Source organism: Numida meleagris, chromosome 5 (assembly GCF_002078875.1).
Source record: "Numida meleagris isolate 19003 breed g44 Domestic line chromosome 5, NumMel1.0, whole genome shotgun sequence".
NCBI classification, from domain to species: Eukaryota; Metazoa; Chordata; class Aves; order Galliformes; family Numididae; genus Numida; species Numida meleagris.
The window spans coordinates 71,503,204-71,521,869 of NC_034413.1; the positions used below are offsets into that span (position 1 = coordinate 71,503,204).

Sequence of the window (18,666 nt, forward strand, 5' to 3'; positions counted from 1 at the left end):
TACTTCATTTCACGAAGTTCAGTCAACAATCCAAATTAAAACCACCAGGATGTATTTGATGTCAAAATCAAATATATTATTATCTCTCATTGCACTGAATATTATGTTTTCCTTCAGAAAACAATCTAAAATGACTTTGGGTCACTACAGAGTATTTTACAACCTACAACAAAATCTGTTTTCAAAATACTGTTTTTCCACTGGTCACAGGTAGATTGGTTTTAATATTGCAAAACTTAATAAGGTTTTGAAATTCTATTAACAGTACTTTTTAGTAAGATTATTTGTAGGAAATTGTTGCTAGAGGATGCTACTGATGAATTTCAACCAATTAGCTACTAGATCAGACGTGTCCTAATTTCTGTTTTCTGTCTATATTAAAGCTGTAATTCTCAATTTAAAAAAATGCAAATTCAAATTCCATCATGTATCCAATATTAAATAATAAGGTCTCTTGTTTCTTTTGATTTCTAAGGTGAATTAACTGCAATTGTAGTTAGCCTCCACTTTCTTTTTTTTTTTAGGCTTCCAGTGTAGGTATCTTAAACACACAGTAGGAATATTGTTTTGTAGTTTCATTTGTCTGTTCTTACGCTTACCAACCTTATTAATATTTATTCAATAGTTTCACCCACCAGTGCATTCATAAACAGGAAAAAGCAAGCTCCATATCTACAGGCATAACCGTTCACGTTTGTGTGATTATACTCATGTCACTAGGGCTACTAGCGTGCCAAAAGATTGGCACATACATGAACATCCAGAAGGACAAGCCCAAAATTCCTACAGGGCTATGCAGGTGCAGTTTGCTGTTACTATCTCTCCAAAGGCAAAGTGGTTTTAGAGTTTCCTCTCCTCTCCGTTCCTAATCACAGCTTTGCAGCACAGGCTTACAGCCCGCTGCCGGTGACCGTGCAGATATTGGTGCAGCCGCACACTAAGATCAGCGAGCAAAGGAAAATTACATAAAAATTTGCACATTCTGAATCTGTAAGGTATCCTATTCCAGTCAGACCTCACAAAAAAAAAAGTCTCCAAAAGGCTTTGGCGGTACTCACTAGAGGTTGGAAATAGTACTGTTGTGCTTCCACTAACACGTCCTGCAGTAGGGTTTGCAAAGCATGTTTTTTTATTATAAAATATATTGAGGCAGACTTGATGAACAGGATCAGTAGAGGATTACCTTCAGAGAAAAAAAAACATTTTGCAAGGTAAGGATTACTTACCATTTCTCTAATAAAGGGCAGAAGCATTTAACATTCAACACACACCTCTGAAGAAAAAAGCAAAGGTCAATTTTCATTATAAGCTTAATAATTCATTCCACTTCAATGGACAAACTGTTTTAAAACTTTACATTCAGAACTTCTAGAAGTGTAATCCAGTTACAAGCATATCTTTTTTGCTCAACTTACTGTGTTTAGGAGGTTTATTCTCACTGTAGATGCTTTTGGCACCACGGAGGTCATGCTCTCACTCTGAGGGCTATTCGTACAGGTTTATGCGTCCAAATATGACTGACTTTATACTCTTACATCCCTGGTTTTAGAGTGTTATCCTAGTGTGGTCAAGGAGGATCTACCTCTCAATACTACAAGTAAAGAGGCTAGAATGACAAAAAGCTTCTGGAATCTTTAAAAGCACAAACAAGTTTACGTAAATATATGAAACAGTTGTAAAAGATTGGCAACTGGATTGATACGTTCACCACTTTAAGTTGTTTCCATTAAGAAATGCCGTTCAACTGTAGGAAATAGGTATGTAGGTAGCTTTTGTAAAGCACTGCAAAGTTGCTGAGGCAAATGAATCCACAGAAGAGCTGTAAATGTTTGCAGAGATTATAGATTTGTGGTCAGGTGGTCTGTATAAGGCTAAAGTAAGACATTCCAAAGGATCTAGACTACAGCTTAACACATGGTATCAAAGCCCAATAGTCTTCCCTAATGAGCTTCTGCATCAGCCCTATATTACGCACAAATTACTGAATACACTTATTAAAAACTATACTCCTTGTATCACACATCTTACTGTGGAGACAAAAGCTGCTACAAGATGTTCACAATTTTATTAATCCCTCATCTGTTAAAGACTACTTCTGCTCTTCTAAGATGAATGTACGACTCATTCTCCCAAATTCATTTTAGCTCTCACATACTTCAGTCTTACCTTCATCCAGCTACCTCAGCATCTTCCATGTCTTCTCACCTGCAAGGTGCAAGTCTGAATTAAGTTCTTTTTGTAGATGTAACCAGTAACAATGAGAAATGTCAGTTTACTCTGAACAATTACACTGCTAACCTTCTAAAGGTAGATTTTAAGAAGTACAATTTTCAGTATGTCTCCTCTATACTAGTATTCTCATTCCAATTATTGAGAAAATATTGAGCTCTGCTTTGTACTCTAACCCGATGGTTTTCATTTTAAGTACTGGAGAGCTTTCAACTTCAAGTTGCTTGAGTGTAATTCTAAATCCTGAAATGTTTCTATTTGACTCAGAAAAACCACTATCTCTACCAATAGTAATGCCAGCAACTAAGGCACTGACAGTCTTTTATTAGCATGACAGTGCACACTGTTCTATCAATATCACTGTTCTATTTACAAAATAAAGTTACCAAAAGAAATACATAAAACCAAAACTTTTTTTGCATTTCTTTTTCCCTAAGTCTTGTAGTCTTACAAATCCAGTCCGCTTCTTCCCACAAATCAGGTGTGTGTTGGGTTTTATTTTGTTTAAGCTGTTTAAATGTGTAGCACTTCCACTTCCTGAGGTAACTCTGTTAAATAGCTTACCAAATAGCTTGGTTAGTTTTCTTTATCCAAAGCTCTCTTGGTTCAGGACCAAAATCAAAGCAACGTTTTCTCCGACCAAAGCAGAGTTTGCCTTTTTTTCCTCTTGTTTAAGCACAAGGGTTCAAAAAAAGCCCACCTCAAAATTCAGTGTGGATCTGCAGCAATTACACCCACAAGTGAGAAGAAATGCTTTCTGGAGAGTACAACAGCTATTACATAGCAGGCATCAAAACTACACAATTGTTCAGGACAGGAAGTGATGGCATCTCTCATTAAACTAAAACTAAACAGGAAATAACTTTACATAATTAGCCAACTTGAAATCTGGCCAGGCCATAGGGATTAGGAACTCTTACAAAAGTTCAGTTTGCTCTGTGTTAATTGGGCATGAACTTAATTGTAAAGCAGAGTACATTCCATACTACATATGATGTATGGTATGCACTGAAAGAAGTTATATATGTACAAACTGCCAAATAAGTTTCACTTGAGCTACTGAAGGTACGTTAGCTTAAGGATGAAGGTTTAAATAGTTTTGTTCATGACATACATTGTAGTTGGCTACCTTTAAAGTTACACTAACTGATCTTCAGCATTTTAAAATACAATGCAGAATTTCTTTTCAATACTGCGATAGAAATACAACTGTGATTTTACACTATTTCTTAAACAGACACAAGTTAACCAATTTAGATTTAAGATCCCTGGTTTGTGCAAAACTTTTCATTTTGAGGCACAAACTGTTTGCTTATGCAGTTCAGATTATTAGTCTTCTGGCTTCTCTAAGTGCATACTAATTGTGTTTGCAAATAATGTTGCTGAAGACATTGTAAATGCATTTTTATATTTTAAGAACTTGGCAATATACCCACGAAATAAAAAATATACATAACACAAACCAATAACTGTAAGAAAGCTAACCTGGTGAATAAATTGAATTACATTACTAAGAACATGTCCATAAAGAGGAAAAAATAATTGAAAAGTAGGCTAAGACACCATTCATCTAAGATACACGTGTAATTTAATCAAATTAATTCCTAATATCTTTTAGTACAAAGTTTGCTATTAACTACATCTTCTCAGAAAGTGATTTGACTTAACCTGATATTTCATCACTCCAGATAACTTGACTGATTCAATTAAATATGGCAGATACAATATCTGGTGGAGTAATTTAAGAAAAAGTATCAAATACATCAAAGTGCTCTGACTCATCTATTTAGCCATTGGGATAATGACTTTTCCAAATAAATCATTAAGTGAAAGAAATAGAGAAGACATGGTTCTGATTTCCGACACCAATTAGTATATTTCATTTTCCTGTATATCACAAATACTTTTATTGACAAGAAAAAATAGATTAAAAGATGAATGGAACACCCTTAGAAGTTACACCTTTTATTTCTCATTATCTCACAATCAGTAACTTCTAAAAATCTAGAAACTGCTAATAATGACATTCTTACAGATTAGCATAGAGGTAGATAAGACCTGAAATCATAAGCTTGTGATTCTGGTTCTAAGTTCTCAGAAGTTCTTCCCTCCAAACAGCAGACAGAAACATTTTACGAAGAGACCCATAGTAAATTTAGTTGCACGTGTCAGTAAGGAATTACATCTAAGATCCATCCAGAAACTAATTGTTTCATAGAAACATAGTTTACAAGAATATCATCTGTAGAATGCTTCTGATCTCTTCTTTCTCAATGTAATGAAATAGCGATGTATTTTTTTTTTTAATCTGTTTGTCCTATCTCTACTCTTTCAAGATTCTTAGTTATCTACTATTTTTTTATTTGACCACATTTTCTGCATCATCAGTTTGATTTCTCAACGCTTCACATTCATTTAGAAGCCTCAGAACCACCACACATGGCACAGTGCAGCCTAAACACAGATCAAGTTTCTTTCAGGACTACAGAGAACTGTGCTACACGTTTAGAATTCAGCTATTTTTCATGCATTTCTGAAGTGATCGAAACAGCAAGAATTTCATATACAAGACAGTGGAAGACATAACTAGCCCTTTTTTGTATGAAAGCAAACACAGAAAAGATCACTTCCTCATTAGTACAAATTTAGAATAATATCCATTATTTGCATAGATACCATTCAGGCTTTTTATTATGGATTTGAGAGTTTTCTTAGGTGAACAGGAATAAGAACAAGCTACTTCACTCTGACAACAAAAGAAATAACAGCCTGGCACAAACATATGGATAACTAAAAACTTCCAATCTTGGCCTTCCTGCTACCACCTCCCTTCTCTCTCCCCAAAATATGCCTACTTCCTTTGCTGTATGTTAAAACTGTGCACATTAATTACTGTGCCCTACAGAGGGCTTTCAGCAAAGTTCAGTGACAAAACCTTGCCTAAAGTATTAGCTTGCATGGTGAAGCAATGAATTCTGGTGGTTCTGCAAAGGTATATAGGAGAATTCTCCTATGTGGAGAAATGGCATGCATTTGAAATTATACACTACAATGGAAATTGATTGCAAATTAAGTACATTATTGTTTCTAATTAAGTATGTGAAGCTCAGCTTTTAGAGGCTGCAAGTAAGGATTCCTTGGATGCTTCTCACAACATTGTTATTTGACATAAACAGAAAATTTTTTATTTCAAAAGATTTCAATTGTGGGATTTAAACAAAATCTTATTTACAGCTATATTAATTTATATTTGGTATGGCAAATAAAAAGTCACATTCATCCACAAAATACCAGAGTTAAAAATAATCTCTGTGGTTCCCCCAGCATTCTGTTAGCCTAAATACACCAAATTCAACCTCCTCTTTTGACATACTTCTACAACTTATGAAGAAAACAAGCAATTTAGACCAAATAGGGAAATATCTGTAGGGTTAAATGCTATACCCAGCAGCATTTCTCTGATTTTGCCCTACTGAAGGCCTTTGGCCCACATCCAGCCTTGGTTTTGACTTCTGGCTGCTGAGGATGATGCACAACCTGGGCCCACTTCAGGTTTCCACAGTCTGACACCGGTGCATACAAAGCATTGAGCCAAGAATGCCTCAGCTCCTTCCTCATGTGCCTCTTCCCTTGCACAAATCTGAACAGGGCTCGCTGCAAGCTCAGATGAAGCTGAGGGCACCTCTTCTAGCTGGCTGCCCCTGGTGCCAGGCCTTGTGCCATCACTGAGCCTCACCACTTGGTTCAGCACATCGCACCAGGCTCAACACAGAAGGCCAAGGGGCAGGGTGGTCACAGACCAGCAACCACCCTGCTGACCGGCCACCCAGTTACATCCACAGGGGCTGGCCAGGCTTTGTTTAAAACTCTTCCAGCCAGGTCGGTGGTGCTGGCTGTGTGTAGGAAGACATGGCCAGCCCTGTCCTGCCTCGCCAACAAGCCTGGAAACACTTAGGCCTAGCTCTAACATTCATCATTAAACTGTAGTTCTGCTTGAAATTGCATTTTGCTTGTGTAAGATCGCTGGCAGATGACCTCATATACAGATAGCTGATTGCACAATCAAATTTCCTCACCTGCTCACTCATTGCCAACGATTTTTTTTTTTTAATACAGTGTAATCCCAAATTAGGTTCCTTTACTTAAAAGGTGCACAGGTGTTAAGTAGGGCAACATTTACAAATGAGTCAATTTAGGTACATAAGTGTTGGGCAACAGCAAGATAAGCGTTCAGTGCAAAAACCCATGAACATTTAGAATAAGAAGTTATATACTTACATTCAGAGAAATAAGTGCAGACAGCTGAGGAAAGGAGCAGCCAACACGCTGCTTAGATGGAACAAACAAGACTCAGATCTTCATTGGCCTCATGTTGTGTTGCTGCATGAAAAAAAATAATGTCTGCGAAGTCTGACTTTGAGTTCAGAAGCAAACAGTACTGAAGCTACATGTGATATTAACTTGGCCTCCTTGTGCACGTGAGCTTATCAGTCTGGGGTAATGCAGTGGGAGCTGGACACAAGGAAGGCTGTTGTCTGCTGAATTCTTGAGTCTTTGCTGCAGGTGCTAGAGAACAGAATTAATGAAATATTGAGCTCTTGGTGTTTAAGGAAAACAAATACCTCACAGGAGAACAGGCTTCTATCTTTGACATGAATTTTTTTTTCTTAAACTAAGTTTTCAGATACAGTCAGTAACTTGTCTTTGTTACCTAATATGCAGTTTTAGCACCTGGTTTATGAATTACAGAGTACTTAGTACAGAAATGGACTTAAGTTTAGAGCTGTTATTTGAGCAAAGATCGAAGAGGTACAGACACTGCTGTTTTGAGAACATACCTCCATTGCAGTCCACCCATCAGGTCTGCACACATCTACTCCTGTGATTTCACAAGAAATCTCTATCAAATAATAAGCATTTACATAATGTCAATATTAGATCAGTACGTGACACAATGGTCTTGCACAATTATTCCCTTATCAAGTCTGAAGGAAGGTCATAACCAGGAAATGACCAAGGGGCTGAAAGTGAACTTAACTAAAAAGGCAGCAGGAGGCAGCTGTGTGCATGGACAAAAGCAAAAGGCAGGCAAAAATCATAAGAGTATTTCTGGGAGCAATGGCTTCCTGATGTTAATTCTCAGTATGAACAGAGGTGTGCCAGGAAGATCTTGGTGTTCCCACAGAATTGCAGGGGTTGGAAGGAACCTCAAGAGGTCAAGTCCTAACCCCTGCTAAAGCAGATACCCTGCAACAGATCACACAGGTAGGTGTCCAGCCAGGTCTTAAATATCTCCATAGAAGGAGACTCCACAAACTCTCTGGGCTCTGTCACCCTTACTGTAAAGGAATTCTTCTGCATGATAGTACAGCAACATCCTATATGCAAGTTTCAGGCCATTACTCTGCATCCTATTGCTGTGCACCACCAAGAAGAGCCTGGCCTCATCCTTTTGCCTCCCACTTCCCATTAGATATTTATAAATGGGTCAGATCCCCTCTGCCTCCTTTTCTCCAGGCTGAACAAACAGACCCAGATCACTCAGCTGTTCCTCATATGGGCAATGCTCCAGGCCCTCCATCACATCTTTGTGGCCCTCCACTGCTCTCTTTCCTGGAGATCCCTGTCTTTTTTGTACTGCGGAACCCAGAACTGGACACAGTAGTCTAAAAACAGCCTCACCAGAGTGGAGTAGAGGGGGAGGATCACCTCCCTCAACCTGCTGGTCACGCTCTTTTTCAATACATCCCAGAATCCCATTAGCCTCTTTGGCCACCAGGGTCCACTGCTGGCTCATGGCCAGCTTATAGTCCATCAGGAACCCCAGGTCCTTCTCCACAGAGCTCCTCTCTACCAGGTCAACCCGTAACTACATAGGTGCAAGACTCCATGCTTGCTCTTGTTAAACCTCATCTGATTCCTCTCTGCCCAACTCTCCAGCCTGCCCAGGTCTTGTTGAATGGCAGCACAGCCTTCTGGTGTGTCAGCCATTCCTCCCAGCTTTGTATCATCAGCAAGCTTGCTGAGGGTGGACTCTATTCCTTCATTCATGTCACTGATGACTATGTTGAACACTGTCAGACCCCCAGCACTGACTCCTGCTGAACAGCACTTGTTACAGGCCACCAGCCAGACAGTGCGCTGCTGATGACCACCGTCTGAGCTCTGCCAGTCTGTCAGTTTTCAATCTACCTCAATGTCCACTCACCTATCCCACATTTTCTAAGTTTAGTAGCAAGAATGCCATAGGAGACAGTGTCAAACACCTTGCTGAAGTTAAGATACACAACAGCCACTGCTTCCCCCCTCCACATCCATCTACTCAGCCAGTGATAACATTATAGAAGGCTTTCAGGTTGGTGAACCATAATTTCCCCTTGGTGAATCCGTACTGACTACTTCTGATAACCTTCCAATTGCTTGGAGATGGCATCCAGAACAAGTTGTTCCATCACCTTCCCAGGGACAGACATGAGGCTGACTGGCCCATAGTTTTCTGGAACCTCCTCCTTGCCATTCTTGAAGACTGGAGTGACACTGGCTATCCTCCAGTCTTCAGGCACTTCTCCCACTTGCCGGTACCTTTCAAAGATGATAGAGAGCAGTTCAGCAATCACCTCTACCAGTTCTCTCAGCACACGAGTGCATCCCATCAGGGCCCATGGATTTGTGTCCGTGGATCTTGGCTACACACTCTCCGTACCAGAGCATCTGACCAGATCCACCTCAGCCAACAGAAAGCCTTCCTCTCCCCAGACTCTCTCTCTTACCTCCAGGTTCTGGTATCCCTGAGGGGTAGTCTTATCACTGAAGACTGAAGCAAAGAAAGCATTCGGAATATCTGCCTTCTCAGCATCCCATTACCAAGGCACCCACCTCATTTAGTAGGGGGCACATATTTTCCCTAGTCTTCTTTTTACTGTTGACTTACTTACAAAAAAAAAAACACACCTTTCTCATTATCCTTTACCTTCTTTGTGAGGTTTAGCTCCAAGAGGGCCTTAGCCTTCCTCGTTGCATCCCTGCAGGCCCTGATGACATTCCTATATTCCTTCCAGGTAGACAAGCTCCTTCTCTATGTTTCATGGACCTTCTTGTTTCCTTTCAGTTTATTTATAGGTTCCTTTCTCATCCACACCAATTCGCCACCTTTCCCCAATTTCTTACTCTTCGGGATGCACCAATCTTGAGCATGGAGGAAGTGGTGTTTAACATCAACCAGCTCTCATGGACCTTCTTACCTTTAGACACTTTAGCCCATGGGATACCTCCAAGTAGGTCTTTGAAGAAGTCAAATGCTTAAAGAAGTTGAAAATGGTTGGGAAAAACAGTGGCTTGGATTCTGAGAAGGAATCTATACCAATATAGAGTTTAAATATAATTTTAGTATTACTCTGATCTTTACCAGAAGCTAGCCTTTCTTCTAAGCAGGAGGAAAAGCCTACCAAGAACTACTTTGACTTAGCGTACTCACACCTTGAGACTGGCTAACACTAAGCAAAATTTTATTTTTATACAAGACTCAGGTATAATACTCTTTTGGCACTCTCCTAGATGAAGCAAATGACTACCACAGATGTGTTAATCGCTTCGTAAATACTTCATTTTAAGTAAGTAAATGCTAAGAAGGCAGTCGATTCCTGATATGTTCTGCTAGATCCTTTGTGGATGCACGTAGTAAACTGCAGACTCCTTCATGAATTCATATATATTGCTCTTTGTACTTTTTTTATTGCAGAGGATGGGAGAAGATATTTATTAAAACATTATACCTATCTCAAAGTACTAAAGGGAGAATAATTCCTCTAAATAATAAAACTCTTTCTTCAATTTTTTTTTGCACTATTCCTATACTTTTTCCATTAGCTTCATTTCCACTTGATAAAGACCAAAGTTCCTCATGTGTTTTTATTGTTGCTCTTTACTTTGACAGTAATCATGTTTTCTGCCTAAGACTGAAATAAACAAAACAGCTACTCAGATTCTTGTAAGGCACTTGATATTATGCCAGTTAAGCAGGCTCTTGTGAGCCCAAGGCTTTGAAAATCTGTTCTAGCTGAGCTGTATGCACTTTTGAAAATCCTGTGCAAGTCTTCAGGTGGTCCTAGACTTCTAGAAGTCCAGAACTACTGCCTAAACAATTTAGGACAAGATTGCTGTGAGGGAGCGATACAAAATTCCAGTTTCCTATTCTGGCCTGGATGGTTTTCCTTTCCCCTTTCCTTCTTTTTCTATTTCTTTCCCCATCAGTAAATATTTGTATTCAGGACCATAATCGCAGTTAATTGCATATATTTGTTTTGGATAATTGCTTAGATGATTGTTTATCACAAAGTACACATTATACTTAACTATTATTTTGGAGTTGACAATGATAAATACAGGATGATTCTTGTAAAGCAGTATTGTATTTATATCCAGCTCTCACTTGCAGCTCAGGGAGTTTGGTGAACATGGAAATAAAATACTGTGTTCTCTTTTTCCCCTGCATTCTCTCTCCATTTGAAGCTGCCAGTCATGCTTATTAAGACAAACAGTAGTTTTTTATTTGATATCAAAACAGACAGAGTGATTCAATTAATCCCATGAATGTGTCTTAACTGTTGAGAATACAGTATTTCTTAAAGCATTTATCTTTTTAAGTGACAACAAGGCAGAGGCTAAATGACACCTTCTGCACAATACACATTCTAAATTGTATAATGTCAGAATTATTATCACATGAACTTCAACATTAGCATGAGGATATTATAAATCTGCCCACAAAACAGGAGTAGTTACCATTTAAAGAAAATAAAATCTTTATCTTTCTTTCGCTCTCTGGAGCTAGATTCAAATTTGGGTATTTAACTTCACAGGCAAGTGATAATCCATAATTAAATTCATTCTTCCACAAATGCAAGTATTTTCCTTACTGGATCTACATTATTTAAATTTCAGACAATGTTACTTGTTCAGCAATATGCTAAACTCTTACTATAGCCTGAGCAAAGAAGACTGATGGTCTTGAAGACCAAGCAGTAGACAGTTCAAAAACCCATGACAGGTTTCAAAGCCAACTAATGCTTAATTGATTAAACCCAGAAGGCAAAAAGAAAGTAACATCAACCTTTACGACTGTAACTAGATCAGAAGTCTCTACTACATTGTAAGAAGAACCTTTAATGTTGATAATGACACATAAGCAAATGAAACCAGAGGTTGCCTGCAGCTTTGTGGATGCAAGCCTTACTTTCCAAGTAAAAAAGGAGGGCATTTATTAAAAGATGCAATGGAGACACTCAAAAATTAAAGAGCGTAACTTACCCTCAAAACATACACTCAGCTATTTCAGTGATGATAAAAAGGTGACCTTGTCCTTTTCACATTACATTCAGAAAGAACACAAGTTACACTACAAAGCTGTGTAATAACTTGCAACGCTGCAATTTCTCAGAAGGTATTTAAAAGCAGTTTGAGTGTATTATCATTGGGGTGGTACAGATCGTCTTGCCATACGGTCTTACCCCTCTTCACACATCACTGAGATATAGTTAATCAGTAAAAATTCCCTTACAAGTTTTTTGAACATATAGCTTCCCAGAGTAAGGGCTACTTGAGAAGGGTTTTCCTACCACAAGAGCAACAGGAATAGTATATCAATATCAGTTTCTCCTGTACCTCAAAGTTTCTGACTCCACCAGTTGGTGTTACTCGGTTAACTGGTGCTAATAAACAGTTACAAAGGGAAACAATCAGGATGCATCAGAGAGGAAGCGCATGCCGAGATAAAAACAGAAAAACTACATATTATGTGGTGACACAATTGACTCATTGAGTATGGAGTATGCTTAAAGTAGAAACTGTTTTCTCTTATGTATAGAATATTTGTGCATTGAAATAACTCCTGAGAGATATGTTTTTATTTTGTAAACATACTATTGCCATTCTTCCCCCCAGAGACTATATTTTTGACAGTATATTTTTTTTCAGTAAAACCAAAGAAATAGCACCAAAACAATGGTGTTTACAACTCCACCTAGTGGAGTTAAGATTTTCCAGTGTATTTATGTATATTTATGTAGCCACGTGCTTCTTAACTGTCTTCACCTTGCTTGTCTGTACATACAGATAAAGATCCAGCCTTTAAACGTACAACGACCTTTTTCTGAGAGCAGTGTCTATCTCTAATGCTATAAAGCAATGGAAAGCACAGCAATAAAACCAGAGTGGGACAATCCTAGACCACAGCAAATGACAATAAGCCCAAACGCAGCAGCTGTGGACACAAAAACAAAGAAAAAAAAAACTGTTTACCTTTAGAAGGCCTCCAGTATTCATGAATCTCCAGTCAGATACCTCACCTCCACTGCCAACCTTTAAATGAGGTCTGGGAAGGGGTGGATCCTGGCTCCGCCCCTTCCCATCACTCAGGTGCATTGCATGCACCTGAGCTCCCCTGGGTTGACTCTGCCTTCCCACCAGGTGCTCAATCACTGCTTCAAGCCGTGACTTAGCATTTCGTCTGTATCATGAGAAATACACTCTCACAGTCTACTGTCCTTTTTTCTATCTACTTACTTTACAAGGTATAGCATTTAAGACCCTCTTTTTGTTGTTCTGTACAGCAGCTATTTCAAAAGAGATCTCAGTTTATGTATGCTTACTGCTAGAGATAATAACGAGAAACTCACTTCTTACTTAATTCTCAGAAAGGGAAGGAAATAGCGGGTTTTGGATGAGGCCTAGAGAAAAAAGGGAAATCCCGTTCATCTCACATCTCCTTTCTTTCAACTTCCAAGCTATCTACTTAATACATACTGTGACTACTTCTATTTCAGTTAAAGTTATACAAAGTAGTACTCCCCACGAAGATACGTTGTTTTCATCAGTTAAGTGATACAAATTCACACACATAAGAATCACGGAGAAGGGGAATCTACGTAAGGGAAAGTTATGATCTTTGACTATCCGCTGGTTGAGTAACAGCATCAAAGGATGAGGGAGGAAGGGGCAAAGATATGAGCAAGTGGAAAAGGCAATGAGACTACCTTTGAGTAGTCATGAGCTCAGCTGCTTGGGGAACCAGCGTGAGTACAGAAAACTAACTCAGTAAACAGTAAAAAGCATATGGCCTGATCCAGTCCTTCCACCAGAACATCACTACATTGCACAAGTATTTGTGCCTTTGAACAGGCCTGTCGCTAGGTGGGAAGAAAGGACTGTGTCAGCGCTGATAGTGCAGATCAGTTTGTGGTACCATTGAGTGACACCTTACAGACACGACAAAGACGAGAGCCTTCTCCATGCTGAACAGCTCCAGCTCTCACAGTCTGTCCCCACAGGGGAGGTGTTCCATCCCTTGGATCACTAGATCACTATTATGAGTGTAATGAGTGAGAAGCGTGTGGACTCTGATTGCAATGATACTTAGTTCTCAAACTTATACTTAAATCTTGTTTGTTTCCCACTCAATTCAATATCTGCTGAAGCAAGATAGCTTTTGGGTTTAGCTCACTGCTAATTCACATCGAGCTCTGAAAGAAATTTCATTAGCAAACCATCCTCACTCCATTCAAGATCAATTTTAATCTCAAGGCTACCAGGAGCATCAATCTCCTTTCTTCTTTCACTTAAAAAACAAACTGTAATTTTTTGGGGTGGAAAGGGGTTATGTACATAGAAAGACAAATCTGAGAGGAAGAATACTAAAACCCTGCACAACCCTGAATAGAAATGTGCTCAAAGGAAAGAGATTGTGTGTTTTCATGCAAAAGATAATAATAATAATAATAATAATAAAAAATAACACTTTTCAGTGTATATTAGTAAAAAAATTCAAGTTTGTGTAGCCAAATTTAGACACAGAAAAGAAAACTTATCTGCCTGAGTACCGATTCTAAACACATTGTATCTCACAATATCTATTAAATTTGTAATATTTCAGTCCAAGAATTTGCAAGTATCTTCATATGGACAAATGTTGGAAAGATTCCAGAAAGGATATCATCCAGAAGTTCAATTTAATATCTAGGAAAGAGCTTCTTTGAATCTTATGCCTGTCAAGTCAGTTAAAAAAAAAAATCTAAGTTAGTAAATCAGAAAAACTGTACCAGCTGCTATAAACCTATGTTCCTATTTCTTTCCAGGGAAGAAGTATGTTAGCATCATCCATTGCTTCCCCACCCCACCTTGGATATGACCTTAAAGGAAAACTTAGCAGAGGCGTGTGAACTTCTAGTTTGCTCAGATTTTACTTCCTAGAATTCTTCTGTTGTGTAGCTGCTTTGAAACCAGAGAAGCTCCACTGGCATAAAACCCCATAAAACTTTGGGGTAAAAGGAATTATCCTTCCTTCTGCTTGTTTCAGACCATGTAATAGCCCTGTGTACTGCAGGTATAGAGAGCTTCATCTAGAGAGATACATGAAAGGGAATTCTAACTTGGCCATAATGTAGAGGAAAAAAAGGGTACAGTAGCTAAGCTCTATCCATACTGAATCATATATATTCTTAAATAAAATAAGTTAATTTTGCTACCTGTGGATGTAATGTGTCTTATGTACTGAACAATGCATTTACTGTTTTCTACAGGCAAGTAATATAAGCAGAAGTGTTTGCAAAATGTCTGTGCATGTCCATACTCACATAAAGCTCCTTTAATGTAAATTACGTATTTTAAAATTGATTTAAATTGCTATCACCATCATGAGTTAATCCTACACAGTTGTTTTTTTTTTGTTGTTTTTGTTTTGGATAAATACTTATTTGAAAATATTTAAGATAGCCTGGAATCATTAGTTATATTTTTGTTAATCATAAATATATTACATTGATATATGTTCATACAAAACCATTAAGACAATCTATGTATGTTTGAAAAGATGAAATTAACTGCTTTCTAGTTTTGCTCAGGTCTCACTGGCACAAAGAAACCCAGCATATATTATGCAAGAAACCTGACTGTAAACTTACCAATCTTTTCAAGATTTAAAAAATCACAACTGCATAATTACAGTAGAATAGCAAGATCTCAGGATAATCCATGAGTGAAAACAAGGCTATATTTCCAAACGAGCTAAAACAGCTAACCCCAAATTGTTTCCAGAGAAAACTAGTGTATTTTAAATTAATTGTAAAATGTGCTTTCTTCGTAAGTGGTAATGTTGTCCAAGCCTAAGTCTCTCTTAGAAACATATGAACACACTACTGTTACAGCCAATATGTTCCTTTCAATCCAGATTTATATTTTGCTCCTTATCTCTTGCATTACAAAGATTTATGAGTATGTCACAAACCCTTGTGTTTTGTGGCATACAAAAGCAGCTGCTTGATAATCAGGCTGGAGATCTAAGTATTCATGACTCAGGCGTTCATATAGAGAATGTCAATCATATCTATCATGTAAGTTTAATATGAAATGGCCAGTTGTATATACAATGCTTATTTAATTTGTGTGAAGTCTGCAGGAGCAATCCCAATCACTCTACTTGGTGACAGTAGTTTTTACTAGAATGTGGAGGGGATCCTACTGGATGTCAGTAGTTGTACAAATCAAAAATAAAACCACGTATCTGCGATTCACTGAAGAACACAAACTGAAATAAAAATGTTTAATAGAAAACGTAGTATATATGTTCACTTTTGTAATTGATAAGATGGCAAATATTCTGCGGTAAGTGCTATTCCATTTCCACAACAATGTGGGTAGGAATATTTACACAAATTTTATAACAAAAATGAATGGGACGTGTCTGTCAGTAAGTATGAGTTATGCTTTCTCTGATATTATTTAGATTTCTTAAAGGCTATAACTAAAAATCAAGTTTAAAAATTCTAACTATGAATTCCTAAGAAAGAGATCCAGCAATGAAGGAGGAATTTTCTGCAAAAATGATGTTACGTTCTTTCCCTAATAGCCAGCTAATGCAGGACTAATACTGTTCTGCAGTTCTTTTGCAACTGTTGTCTGCTTTTGCATTCAAACACTTTTGTATGATGGTCTTTGATGGCAGCAGTAAATTCTTCATGGTTGCCAAGAAAACCTTATTTTGCACTGATTCCTGAAGTTTTTGCGTTGCACATTCCTCTTGTGCATAAAGGATGTCAGACATATTGCAAACAATGGTTTCTGGAGATTGCAATCTTTGACCTCCATCTGCATTTAACAACAGCTTAAGTTCCACATTTTGTTCAGCACAGCATTCACAAGAAAGTCTTCTAAATAGGCCCCTTCCAGCTGCTATTCAGTATGTAAGACCTTCTCCTATTGTAAAAACTCTTTCTCCCACATTTCACTGTTTTAGGAGTAAAATGGAACAGGATGTATTTTAAAATTTTTATTTATTTATTCTTTTGATTTTTAATGAGAGTTGAAAATTGCAAGCCTGCTTTGCATTCTCCTCCTATGACTTCCTGCAAAGTACAGATAAATGACAGTCAAAACGTGAATGGTTTTTACGTTAACAAAAATAATAATTTAAATAGTGTTTTAAAAAACATGATTGTTTCACTGATTTAGTTCCCATCTATGCAACAGCTGTTTGCAAAGACAGCAGATATCTTGTGCTGTGATGATTTTTTATTCTCACAGCTTCTAGTCAAGTCTTCCTCTGACTCCTTTAGGAAGCAAAAGCATTGTTAGTACTCTTACGCTCAAATAATGAAAAGTTTAAGAAGTGCTAAATGAATGCATTAAAAAGATGCTATTCAAAATGTAAGATCTGGTTACTTTTATTCTTGTATGGGGGTTATATATTAGTTATTCAGACTGCGGAGGTTGATTAAAATGATTTACTGATTACAAAACCAAAAAATGTACAAAACATCTATATGGAAGTCTTTTACACTGTGTTTGTTTTCTAAAATGAAGAAAAAGTTTTCAGCTTGCTGTACTGAAATCTCCAACACCCACATAATCTCAAACACAGTGAAAACAGCGAAGTTATTTTACTGCTGTGTGTTGTTCTTCCCTATCAAGAAGCTATCTACTTCCATTGATAGACACCTCCCCACCCTAATGGAGAGCCATCTTGCCTCTACAACTAGCAAACTCACAGCACGGGAAAGGAACAACTCAGTCACCATCAGAGATTCAGTCTGACACCCTTCCTATTCGTGGGACATTCAAAGAATGAGCATAAATACACAAGCCTGGCTAAAGCGGGTCAGAAGAAGAGTGTGTGCAATCCTTATTTCCAACAGTGTCTCTGTGGTGCATTTGCCTAGGATGGCAGATGCCCACTCAGCCGTTGTCCCTAGTAAGCAGAATGAAATTAATTCCAGATGGAACCCTTAGACATCTGCTTGTCTTCATGTCCAGTAGTGATCTAAAACCCAAGTGCAGTGTTACAAATGCTTAGGAAATCAATACAGTACAAAATAGAAAGCTTCTGTAAACCATTTACTAATGCATGGTGTACCTACATCCTGGATAACCTGTTCTGTTCCAGCTTCTTCTCTCAGAAAAGATACAGTAGGACCAACAGAATAAGAGAAAATTGGATGTTCAAAGTTATAGAAGAACTTATAGATTGAAAAATGGATTTGAATCTTTTAACTCACAAAAGACAAAACCTGAAGTCAAGATGACAGGCATTTATAAAGTCAGAACTTGAAACAATAGAGGAAGGTGATTCTGCCCCTCTGCTCTGCTCTCGTGAGACCCCACCTGGACTACTGCATCCAGTTCTGGAGCATCCAACACAAGAAGGACATGGAGCTGTTGGAGCAGGTCCAGAGGAGGGCCACAAAGATGAGCTGAGGGCTGGAGCACTTCCCCTGCAAGGACAGGCTGAGAGAGCTGGGGCTCTTCAGCATGAAGAAGAGAAGGCTGCAAGGAGACCTTACAGCGGCCTTCCAGTACCTGAAGGGGACCTACAGGAAAGCTGGGGAGGGACTTCTCATAAGGGCAGGTAGAGACAGAATGAGAGGAAATATTTTTAAACTGGAAGAGAGTAGATTTAGATTAGATATCAGGAAGAAATTCTTTACTGTGAGAGTAGTGAGACACTGGCACAGGTTGCCCAGGGAGGTTGTGGATGCCCTCCCCTTGGAAGCACTCAAGGCCAGGCTGGATGGGGCTGTGAGCAACCTGGTCTAGAGGGAGGTGTCCCTGCCTAGCGCTATCCTCCCCCACAAGGGAGCTAGATGATCTTAAAGGTCCCTTCCAACCCAAGCCACTCTATGATTCTATGAACAATGATTTGCTGTTTTTCTTCGTGCAATAATTAGGATGTTTACAATTAAATTATCACGTAGTAAGTTCTAAACATAAAACATTGGTTAATTTTTCACAAACCACAAACCAAAATTAAGGAATTACTAGTACAGGATGTATTTTAAATATACATATATATATTGTTGCCGAGGCACGGCAGCAATATATAAAAATCACTAATCCAGTTAAGTAAAATTGTAATCCACCAAAGGCTGTTGAAAATATGGGCATAATGTCCAA

The 18,666-nt window shown here is 38.3% G+C and overlaps 1 long non-coding RNA gene across 2 annotated transcripts; it reads right to left on the minus strand.

The window, feature by feature from the left end:
- Window positions 574–14,361, minus strand: LOC110399259. 2 transcript variants are annotated; one of them, XR_002439054.1, is made up of 5 exons: window positions 12,526–14,361; window positions 6,508–6,609; window positions 2,167–2,205; window positions 1,059–1,183; window positions 574–937 (listed from the first exon to the last, which is right to left on the minus strand). It is a non-coding gene; the product is annotated as an uncharacterized LOC110399259 (long non-coding RNA). The 2 variants fall into 2 exon arrangements; XR_002439053.1 differs by having other exon boundaries at window positions 574–1,183.